Genomic DNA, 12,162 nt, shown 5'->3' on the forward strand with positions numbered 1-12,162 from the left:
ATTTTAGAATTCAGATTCTGGACACTATTACAATTTTGCATCTCCTGTCTGCTCAATAGTCTTACTCAGAATTAATAAGTAGACAGATTGAATTTCAAAGCCAAAAAATGGTCTCGAGTCACTAACTTTGGAGTGCTTAAAGTCTTTCTTTTATTGAGCATAAACTCTAATGGATCTAATTTATTTCAGACATCAAGGATCATTAGCATATGGAAAGTCTTCTTCCTCCCAATTCCTGCCATATGCCTTAATTCCCAGGATATATTCAGCAGAGCTCTAAATAGTTTTTTATTTAATTATAGAAGCTAAGCTGCTGGTCTAATAGAACTGCAAGATCCTTGCCTTCAACGGTCAAAGGTTAAATATCCATTTACCAAGTGTTCAACCCATGGAAAAGCATCATTCCCTCCACTCTTCCTTTTCCCCTAGATTTCAGGGGAATGGTTTTTAACCTTCCCTTTAATAGAAATCCAATTCTGTTCTCCGGGGAGCAAGCAATTTGCCAGAGAGTTGGAAAAGGCATGTGTTCCATTTGAGATCATTAGAAAATCAATAGGAACCTTGGCATCATAAAGTAATTTATTTCAGATTTTGAAGCTTTGTGTAATATTGACAAAACCATAACACAATTTTTTCCCCCTACAAGAAACAAATAGAAAGAAAAGTGACTTTCCCTTGATTTTTAGTGATAATGCAATTCTCAAGCAATCTATTTTTTTCTTCTTTGAGCAATTTGCTCTGAGGCTGTGCAGTGAAGAAAAAAAAAGTTGATCTTTGTTTTTGGGTCTATGCCAAAGGAGCAACATTTAGCTGGAACCAAATCCTTACTGTGATGAGTGGAAATTTTACTTCTAAGTAAGCATGTTCAGAATCAAGGAAACAGCTGGGGGGGGGGGGAGGAAGCTGGCTTACTTTTTTTAAAAAAGGAACCAAACCCCAAAGAAACCTAAAATGTTGGAATTTTTTTTCATCTAAAATATTGCATTCCAGGCCTATCAGCAATTGAATTTTGAAGACCTTTTAAAATACCATGAGAATGAGATTGAAAAACAGAAGACACTTTCACAACAGAGGAGAACTATGGAAAAGCCATAACACAAATTTCAATATAATATTATTTAGTATTTGATGACTAAAAAAAGGTTTTTCAATCAAGGTAGGCTACACTGATACAGAGAAATGGCAACCAAGTTTATCCACCTTGTTACAGGATCCCTACAGCATGGATCTATTATCTTCAAGGCCCACTTAGTTCAAAGTATGATTGCCAACAGCTTTCACAATTTTCATGCTTTAGCATGATTTTCAATAAGGAAAGCACAATTCATAATAATTTTATTTTCAAGTTCTCAATTTCTCTTGACCAAGTAGAGCAAGACCGTTTTTGAAGTTGTCTTCATAAATTAGGGACATGACACACATTAAGCAAGGGAATTCTGCTGCATATGTAGTTGCTGATGCTCTAACGGTGCTCTACCACAGAGGTATCACAACTTTTTTCTCCTTCGCTGAACCAGGATAGGCGAGACCAGCGTGTGACGCATCCAGCCCGCAGGGTACGAGTTTGTCAGCCCTGCTCTACAAGTAGCACTTGGAAAGACAGGATATGCTTCTCCAAGGCCCCAACCTACATAGACCTTTTTTTATAAATGTGGCTTCTTGCATATGGATTTCAACATCAGTATGTAACACAATTGTGGTATCTTACATTAATTACAATAAGCTTAAAGAGATGTACAACTTTCTTTTTAACAAAAAAAAAAAAGGAAGGTGGGAGAAACCTATGAATTGCTGAAATTAAATGAGCATTAGAAAACACGGTACATCATTCTGAGAATCTGCATGGCTTGCTCCTTAATAAAAAGTTGATTTCAGCTGACGGCATCTGGAAATATCCAGCGCCTATTCTAATATACTTACATTATGAAATGCTTCTAAACTATGTATTTTTCGGTTTCTCAATTTTCTTTTGTTATGCCACTGATATTGGCATTGGCATGTGTTGCCTCAGACACTCATTCTTTTCTTTTTCAGCTCAGCTGAGAAATGCTGTCTTGCCCAAGAGTAGGTGGAGTTGCCAAGGACAATCGCAGTCAGCCCATCTCTCATTACAAGAATTGCTAAACTAATGTTACGTTGCTATGCTGGCTTTACAGAACTGCTGCTTCAATTCTGAGGCGTTATGGTTTGCTTTGATAGTACATCCAGATAAGTCACTTTTCTCATACTCCAAAAGTCAACTTTCTGAATAAAGACAACAAATAAATCCATTCTGGGAAGCCCCAAGCCATGCACAAATTCAAGGTACAGCTACAGGTAGTCCTGGATTGATTATTGTAATTGAGTTCAGAATTATTGTCATAAACAAGTCATCCGACGGGATTTTGCGGTGATCATTAAGCAAACAAAGGGCTTCTTAAGTGAAGCCATTGTCTACAATGGGCAATTGGTTATGTTTAAGATGGTCTCTATTACATAAGCAGTTTTTCTTTGCCCATTTTAAACCAAAGCACTGATCTGTAGCAAACAAACATTTTTGTTTTCTAAGGATACCTTTTTGGGTTTTTGGGGGTACTCTCTTTTCTTGAATTAATAGTATTCATTTTCATTTTTTTCTTCCCAAAATTAATGAAGTGGGTAAAAAAAAGTCTGGCGAGTACGAAGGAGGTGACATCATGAATATGTATTACTCCAAGGGATCCTAGTATCAATATCGCTACTGATAGATCACCTATGCCCAGAAGACTGCTATATATGTGCTTGAGTGATTCCCCCACCCCCCCTGCATGTAGATGCAACAGATAGAATCGGGAAGACATAAGAGGTTATGTGATACGAATATCTAAAATCGTTTTAGCTGACAGATTGACGATCACACCGAAATTCAAATTGCTGCTGATAAGCTCAAACCTGATTTTTGTAGCTCTGCGGGACAGAAGAAACAAGATGCCCTAAGCCCCAGCAACTAAAACAGTTATTGCCTCTTTTTATTAACTGTTCTGGGAGGAAAGTAACTTAACAAACTTGATTCTCTTCATTGCTGTTTCTGCACACATACACCTTGGAGAACAGTGACTGGTTTTAAGAATTTGTCACATATCAAAAATAATTTTTCCTAGAGTATTTAAAGAGATTTGGAGCAGTAAAGAAAATATTGTGAGGATACACATGATTGACAATTGACAATTGTTCTGCACAAACACGAGAATTTTAAAAGCTGTGTTTCTCCCTCTTCTGCTTCCCTATCTGATCTTTACATAACAAGGAAGGGCATTTTCCTCAGATAATGAGGCAAATCTGGTGAGATTAGTACCTGTAATAATAGAAAAATGACTTTTCTCTGAGCTTCAAAGCAAGAGTAGAGCAAAGCGAGGATTTGTTCTTCTTCCTTGATCTATTTTACTCATGGTCTCAGCACTATTGCATGGTAAGTACCTGGGGTTCTTCTGATAACACTATCACATTAAAAAAAACTCAGGTAAATATATAAAAAGCTGCTGCTTAATTTGACTCCATAATAATTTCTGGGCATTGTTGCTCTGAGACTTGAGCTGCTGAATTACAAGGCAGTATCTTGATTTGAGGAAAAAATGTAATTTAAAAAGCCTCAAGTGGTTTTCCTTTTAAAAGAAGCAACACATTTCTCATGGATTCTGTAACGTTTTTTTCTTCAACTTCTTGTATCTTTACTACTAGAGTAGTTATAGTGCTATCAGTACAATACTTACTTTATCTCCCTGCATTTAAATTAATGGATTAAATTATTTCAATTAAATTATTTAAAATCTGGGAAATTAATTAATTCAAGGAAGAAAAAGTGGGACAGAGTTAAACTTGAAAAGCTTTGTTAGAACTTCAAATATCATTTATATTTTTTTTCTTAAATTATAGATAGATTTAAAACATATTTGAGTTTTTATTTTCCCATTCCTTATCAAAAGGCAATCCTTGGAGGTCCCAATTGCTAAAGTCTGCCATTCTCCAACTTTTGAAATAAGATCCAGATGGATGCGGTAATACCCCCAATATCCAATATCTCAGGGATTGCCCCAAAGAAGAGGGAGTCAAACTATTCTCCAAGGCACCTGAGGGTAGAACAAGAAGCAATGGGTGGAAACTAATCAAGGAGAGAAGCAACTTAGAACTGAGGAGAAATTTCCTGACAGTTAGAACAATTAATCAGTGGAACAGCTTGCCTCCAGAAGTTGTGAATGCCCCAACACTGGAAGTCTTTAAGAAGATGTTGGATAGCCATTTGTCTGAAACGGTATAGGGTTTCCTGCCTAGGCAGGGGGTTGGACTAGAAGGCCTCCAAGGTCCCTTCCAACTCTACTATTGTATTGTATTATTGTAAATTGCAGACCCATCATCTTGACATCAATAGCTTGGCAAAATCCTGGAAAAGTTAATCAAGCAATGGGCTTTATGAACATCTAGAAATGAACTAGGTGATTTCTAGAAGCCAGTGTGAGTTTGTGAAAAACAGATCATGCCACACAAACCTTCTTTGATAAAGTGACTAAATTAGTGGACCATGAAAATGTGGTAGATATAATATACTGTACTTAGACTTCAGTAAGGCATTTGATAAAGTAGACCATAGTCTACTTTTTGGTAAGATAGAACAAAATGAGATAGTACCATTATCACTCAGCATGGAGTCTTCAATGGAACTATATCCTTGTAGAGGGGAACATGCAGTGGAATACCTCTTGGGCCCGTTGCTCTTCAATTTTCTAAATGAACTAGATGAGTGGGTAGAAGGGGAACTCATCAAATCTGCAGATGATGCCAAGCTGGGGGGTGGGTGGGTGGAATTGCTAGCACTTTCCAGGGCAGGCTCAAGATTCAGAAGGATTTTGATAGGTTTGATCCTTTGATCCTATCCAACAAGATGCAGTTAGTGGAGAGAAAAGTAAGTGCTGCACTTAGGCAGAAAAACCAAATGCACAAGTACCGAATGGACAGTACCTTGACTCAGCAGTAATAATGGTGAGAGCGATCTAGGTGTCCTACTAGGCCACCACTTAATGTCAGCCAGCAGTGTGCTGCAGTTGCTAAAAAGGCTAATGCAATCCTAGGTTGTCTCAACAGAGGGATAGCATCATCATCTCAAAATGTGATACTATCACTTTATACGGCACTACTGAGGCCTACTAGGAATACCGAATCCAATTCTCATCACCAAGATATTAAAAAAAATGATGCTGAGGTCCTAGAGAAAGTGCAAAGAAGAGCAACAAAGATTATAAGAGGTCTGCAGGCACAATTGTACAATGAATGGTTAAGGGAATAGGTATGGCGAGCCTAATGAAGAAAAGGTTTAGGGGTGGCATGATAGATGTGTTCTGGTACTTGAAGGGTTCTCACAGAGAAGAAAGGGTGACTTCTTCTTTAAAACAAGAAGAAATGTGTGGAAGCTCGTCAAAGAGAGATCCAACTTGTAACTCAGGACAAATTTCCTGAGAGTAAGAACTATTAATCAATGAAAGAGCTTGCCTCCTGGAGTTGTGGGCGCTCCATTGATGGAATTTGGATATCCATTTGTCCAGGGTGGTATAAGATTTCCTGCCTTTTGGCAGGAGGTTGATTAGAAGACCTCTAAGATTCCTTCCAATTCTATGATTCTATGAATAAAAGGCAAAGTATTGTACTTCCCAAGTAGAATGGAAAGGTATCCAGAAACGTCTGGAAAAGTATCCAGAAATTTCAATGTGTGAAGAATGTGGCTACATGAGCCATACTGGGTACTCAAAAGAAGGGCACATTTAAAACTTTTGCTAATGAAGTAATGCACTAACTGCATGACAGTATGGATGCCAGTTTGCTCCCGGTCTAATTCATACAACCGGGAAGGGAAATGGCTGATTAAAAATATATGAAAAATAAATAAATAGTAGGCAAAGATGAAGGTTACCCTCATGCATATGTGCTACTCATTCCTGACTCTAGGGGGCAGTGCTCATCTCAGTTTCAAAGCCGAAGAGCCAGCACTATCCGAAGACATCTCCATGGTCATATGGCTGGCATGACTAAACGCTGAAGACGCACCGCACGCTGTTACCTTCCCACCAAAGGTGGTTCCTATTTTTCTACTTGCATTTTTACATGCTTTCGAACTGCTAGGTTGGCAGAAGCTGGGACAAGTAACGGGAGCTCACTCAGCACTACGAATTCGAACTGCCAACCTTTCTGATCAACAAACTCAATGTCTTAGCCACTAAGCCACCACGTCCATAAATAAATAATAAACAGAGCATATTAGAAACTATGACCATCTGCTTAGCTAAATGTGTACTTTAAAAAAAATACCCCGATATTGATCTTTAAATTTCAAGTACATGAACTTTAAAACAAGATTGCAAAGCATCATGAGGTTTGCATAATAATCATCAGGATCACTTTAGACACGAAAGAGCAATTTTTGGAAAACGCTAAGGCAGGGGTGTCAAACTCGCATCGTCACGTCATCGTCACGTGACGTATCACGACTTTTTCCCCAGCTAGTGGGATAAATTCAATTATACAAGGAGTGGGTGAACCATTGGAAGACCTGAAGGTCCAGGCCGAGAATAGAGCCTCCTAGAGAAAATCTATCTATTTATGTGATCACTAAGAGTCAACACAGACTTGAAGGCACATAATCACCATCAATCAGAAAGACTTTGGTTTGCACTAATGATGCCACAGGTCAGTGCTGACACTAGATATTCTTGCAATAAATCACATACATTTATCTTCTTTCTGAATAGCTAATTATTGCCAACCATAGGATGAGAGATCACCTTGGAATATGAGCCCCAGGAGATTCTCCAGCTATTTACTCATCTATACTGGCTTTTTTTCTGAGGGGTAAGCTTAAGTGACTCCTGCCTTTCAAGCAGTAGAAATGACATTCCACACTTTAGAGACAAATTAAAAAATGCACATAGTTAGGTATACATTGTCTTTTGAAGTAATCATATAACAGGTATTAAATCTCCCCCCCCCCCAGTCAAACTAAATATTACTATTACTTTTAAATCTTTCTCTTGATTAAGGAATGATACATTTCTCTTTGGAGAAATGCAAAACATGCATATGTTATGGCCCACCAGCAGCCAGCAGAGTTGGCAGCAGATTTGGGTAGTGAGGAGTTTGGGGAGGAACATGGGCCAGTCCTGGAGTCTAGGAAAGGATCTGATAAGGGCTCTGTGTTGGAGGCAGAGAGGGGACCAGAGTTATATGCCAGTTATCAGCTGCCTTCAGACATTAGTGAGGCAGACGAACAGCTGGAGCCTGTTCCTAGTGTGCGCATGTGCAGGGTTGCCAGACGAAGGGAATCTAAAGAACAGGGGTTGACTTGGGAGTAAGGCCACAGGTGAATAATAAATGGCCCTTCCCAGAGGAAATAAAAGAGGAGTGGAATTTTGCAGGAGACAATTAGTTCGCTTAATGGGCTCGTGTCTCTCTGAGGCTCCTTGCCAAGTTTTGCAGATATCTGCCTGGCAGCTCTATGCCAGATAAGGTCTGTGGCTGTAAATCCTCCCTTGAAAGACTTTGCTGTATGCGAATGAGCAGAATTCACTGTAAATTAATAACAGGGGTTTTTGTCGGGACCAGGAGTTTGCTTCATGCTCTTGGGAAGCCTAGGACAGAACAGCATATGTATAATATGGTAAAAAAATCTCATGGTTGCTTTTCAACAGTGATCAGCTTTGATGCTTCGTGATTGACCACAGATTGGGTATTGAGGCAATTTGTATGTTCAAAAGAAAAAAAAGTTCAAGGATTCCAAAAGCAAGATGAATAGGTTAAGACTATAAAGGAAAATGAAAGACAGGTTTGTTGAGCAGCCTTTAATTAAAAGTCATTTGGGAAGAGAATGAAATGCCCTTTTTGAAATGCCAGTAGGATATTAACATCTCATCAAATAGGGTTAAATCTTTGTTCAAATCTCCATCAAGTCACAAGGCTCACAGAGAGCTTTAAGAATAATCATTAAAGGCAAAAGATGAAGATGAAAAAGAAAAGAAGAACTATGACCGCTGACTTGGGCTACTTGGAAATGGACAAGATCTAGGAGTTGCAACATGAATGGACTTTTCAGGTAAAACAAATGCAATAGCAATAGCACTAAGGCTTATATACCGCTTAACAATGCTTTAAAGCCCTCTCTCAGCAATTTACAGAGTCAGCATATTGCCCCCAACAATTGGGGTCCTCATTTTACCCACCATGGAAGGATGGAAAGCTGAGTCAACCTTGAGCCTTATGAGATTTACAGGCAGCTGGCAGCAGTACTGCATTCTAACCATTGCGCCAACGTGGCTCATCCTCATGAGCAGCCAAGACCTGTGCATACCAGGGATGGGTTTCAAAACTACCTATTCTATGGGTGTGGCCTATTCTATGGGCGTGGCCTATTTTGATGGCATGGCTTGGTGGTCATGTGGTTGGGTGGGCATGGCCAATTTGATGTCACTTACCGGGAGATGTCATGGATTGGGTAAAATGTGGTGAAGCTCACTTAACAACGCTCTTACTTAGCAACCAAAATTTTGGTCTCAATTTTAGTCATAAGTCAAGGACTATCTCTGCCTTCCTCTGCATGGCAGTCTTGTCTAGTAAACTTCTTTTCCTTTGTGGCAATTTTCCTCTTTGTTAGGCATCAAAATAATCCAGACAATGTAAGATTTCCTGCTGCAGCACGGGGTTGGACTAGATGAACTCTGAGTAGCCTTCAAGCCCTAAATTGCTGTGCAGATTTCTTTCTTGCTCAGTTCCGATTTAAAGCGACAGCATTTGTTTTTCTCCTTTGCTGACTCTCCTTCCTTCCTTCTTTCTTTCTCTTTCTTTCTCCCTTAAATTCAATGTAGAGAAAAGTCTTGAACTTAGGCAGAAAGAATCAAAAGTACAATTATATACACTGAGTGAAACCAGACTTAATAGCAGTAACTGTAAGAGGGATTTGGAGTCTTAGTGGACAACCAATTAAATATGAGCCAACAATGTGTGACAGCAGCCAAAAAAAACCAAGGCAATCCTAAACTGCATTAACAGAAGGATTCAATCAAGATCGAATTAGGTACTAATTCCACTCTATAAAGCCTTAGTAAGACCACACCTAGAATACTGCATCTAGCTTTAGTCACCACACTATAAAAAAAGATGTTGAGACTCTAGGAAGAATGCAGAGAAGATCAACAAAGATAATTAGGGGACTGGAGGCTAAAACATATGAAGAATGGTTACAGGAACTGGGCCTGGCTAGTCTAGTGAAGAGAAGGACCAGGCTTGACATGATAGCAGTCTTCCAATATTTGAAGGACTGTCACAGAGAGGAAGGGAACAATCTATTTTCCAAAACACCTAAAGGCCAGACAACGAATAATGGATGGAAATTGATCAAGGAGAGATTTAACCTAGAAATAAGGAGAAATTTTCTGGTAGTGAGAACAACCAATGGAACAGCTTGCCTTCATAAGTTGCACAAGCTTCATCACTGGAGGCTTTCAAGAAGAGACTGGACTGCCATCTGTCAGAAATGATGTAGGATCTCCTGCTTGAGCGGGAGTTGGACTAGAAGGTCCCTTCCAACTCTGTTAATCTGTTAGCCCTTGGCCTGCTTCAGTTTCTTGGGATAAGGCTTAAAAGAATCATTGTTTGGGATATTGAAGTTGCTGCTGGCAAGGTCAGTATCAAAGGGCTACTCCAACGGAGGCCATTCCTTTGGACTCTTGGCAGGGACAGAACTGAAAAAAATACAGGTGGTGGCTGGAATCTGGGTTGCCATGAAGTTTGTTAAAATCTGCATTAGGAAACTGAGGCAAAGTAGACCCTGGGAAGTGGTGGCTGATTGAAATCAATGAAAAAACCTGGCAGGGACAGAAAGGGTGAAAAACTACAACTGATAGCCAGTGGATAAAAAGGTTAGAGAAAGATGAGTTACTCGTTCCCTGAATAAAATTTGTTGTTATTTTGTTTCTAGTTAGTCCTAAATATTTCAGCTACCATTTTTTAAAATCTCTGACATCAATATTGGTATAAATGTAATTTAATATGTTATATTTATTAAACTTTACCCTAAGAAAATCCATCTAGCCCTTTTACAACTAGCTCTTTTTATTGAGCTATACTGCATTGATACCCTGGTATTATTTGCAAAAGAAGAAGAAGTGCATAATAAAATAAATTCTTCTGGATGGCAACTGAATACTTTTTAATTTGTTGGTCAACATACGATATGGGTGAAGTCTACTTAAATCCATTCTAACAATTAAATAACTGTAAAGGTTTCACTTTAATGTTGTTGTCTACTTATGCGGCCTCCTCTAGTCCTGGCACTATAGCTAGTTTTCTAATTCAGTCTCTGTGAAGGAATTGGCTTATTGACTATTCATCCTTTCACATTAGGGGGAAAATACTAACTACAGAATGAGAGAGAGCCAGTGTATGGGCAAGATCATTAGTCTGAATAAATGTGACAGCCCAGTTGCACCAGAAATACCACAGTTAGCAGTAAGCAGAAACTACAGCTTTGGGTGAAAAATACAGTAATTACAACCAATGGAAAGGAGAAAAGGAAAGCTCCGTAGTTTTTATACTAAGATAAATCAATACCAGTTCAGACTGCTATTTTACACAGGAATAGGGATAGGCGTATGAATGAGCTTATTGATTGCCTGAGTGATATAACTGTAGTGAATAATAAAGTGCAAAGAAAGTATTTGTAAATGTGACCAAGATTTGCTAGGATATCTTGCTTATATAGCAGCCCTTCTTGTTGATTTTGCAAGAAAAGTGCAATTGATTGCAGGAAAGATGAGACTGTTTGGTGATTCTTTTGCCAGTTCATTTAAAGTGGCTTGGATGATAATATGGTTACTTACGCTTCTTCCTCTGTAATGGTTACACACACATAAAAGTGCTGTCAGAATAGAGGTAAGCAGCTGTCGCCATCACTGCAATTCAGGTGGTGTGGAAGGTAGCAAGGATAAATAAGAGAAGAATGGAAAAGGACTGGAGAAGAGATACTAGGAGTTGGCAGGATCCATACAGTGCTGTTTTATATAGATATACCTAGTCACAGTGACATGCGGTGAGGTTTATAGCTAGTGAGGCAGCAATTTTTTTAGACTTGTGGACTTCAACTCCCAGAATTCCACAGTCAGGCATGCTCAGTTGCAACCTGCCGCCCTCTGGTCTGGGATTCGGCCACGGCACCGCCTGCAAGAGCTGTGCGAAATCCGGGGCGCGCTTGTCGGGCGAGGGCAGTGCAGATGGGGAGCGGACGGAGTGGAGGAAGCCTCCCCCTTCAAGTCTAGGGCAGCGAGTCATTCGATAGGAAACTTGCCTCTTGGAAGGAATGACTCAGCTTGGCTCCTGCTTTGTCTCTCCTGCCTCTTCGCTTCTCCGTTCGGTCGTTGGGCGGCAGATCGAAAGCGGGAGCCAAGCTGGGTCATTCCTCCCAAAAGGCAAGTTTCCCATCGAATGACTCGCTGCCCTGATGATGAGAGGTTAGGCTGTGCCTCACTTGCCTCACCTGACTGCATGTCACTGCCTAGTTATTCTGACTACTTCCTGTCCTGTTTCCTTCAATTCAAGTATAGAATTCCGATTAATATGAGTATCTAATAAGTTACATTCAGCAAGTAGTTTGAACATTTTTTCTATCAGAACTACATTAACCTGAGGAAAAGTATATGGTTTGATACCATGTTAAAATAGGCATTTTAATGCCTATGCATATAATAGCAATAATACTTAGATTCATATACCACTTCACAGTGTTTCACAGCCCTTTCTAAGCAGTTTACAGAGTCAGCATATTGCCCCAAACAATTTGGGTCCTCATTTTACCGACCTTGGAAGGATGGAAGGCTGAGTCAACCTTGAGTTTCAATCTGTCAAATTGCTAGCAGCCAACAGTCAGCAGATATAGCCTGCAGTATTGCATTCTAACCACTGCACCTCATATACAAGGTATCTTAAACCAAGATTGTCTTTGCTGGTTGCACAATTGGAAGAACTTCTCAGCATGATGGAACAGTAGAAAGCACTGAGCCTTCTTCTATTGGATGTATTTAAACTGACATTGACAAGTCCCCTGAGATGCTCTAATATGGGTTTCTAAATTCAGCAGAGGGGCTAACCGTAAATGACTGCATTATTCTCTAATTG

The 12,162-nt window shown here is 39.5% G+C and overlaps 1 protein-coding gene across 1 annotated transcript in view; it reads right to left on the minus strand.

The window, feature by feature from the left end:
* Nucleotides 1–12,162, minus strand: part of UNC5C (unc-5 netrin receptor C) — a 334,341-nt gene that overhangs the window by 48,912 nt on the left and 273,267 nt on the right. The window lies entirely within an intron of this gene.

The sequence above is a fragment of the Natrix helvetica genome (genome assembly GCF_964273705.1).
Source record: "Natrix helvetica genome assembly, chromosome: 7".
In the NCBI taxonomy this organism is placed as follows: Eukaryota; Metazoa; Chordata; class Lepidosauria; order Squamata; family Natricidae; genus Natrix; species Natrix helvetica.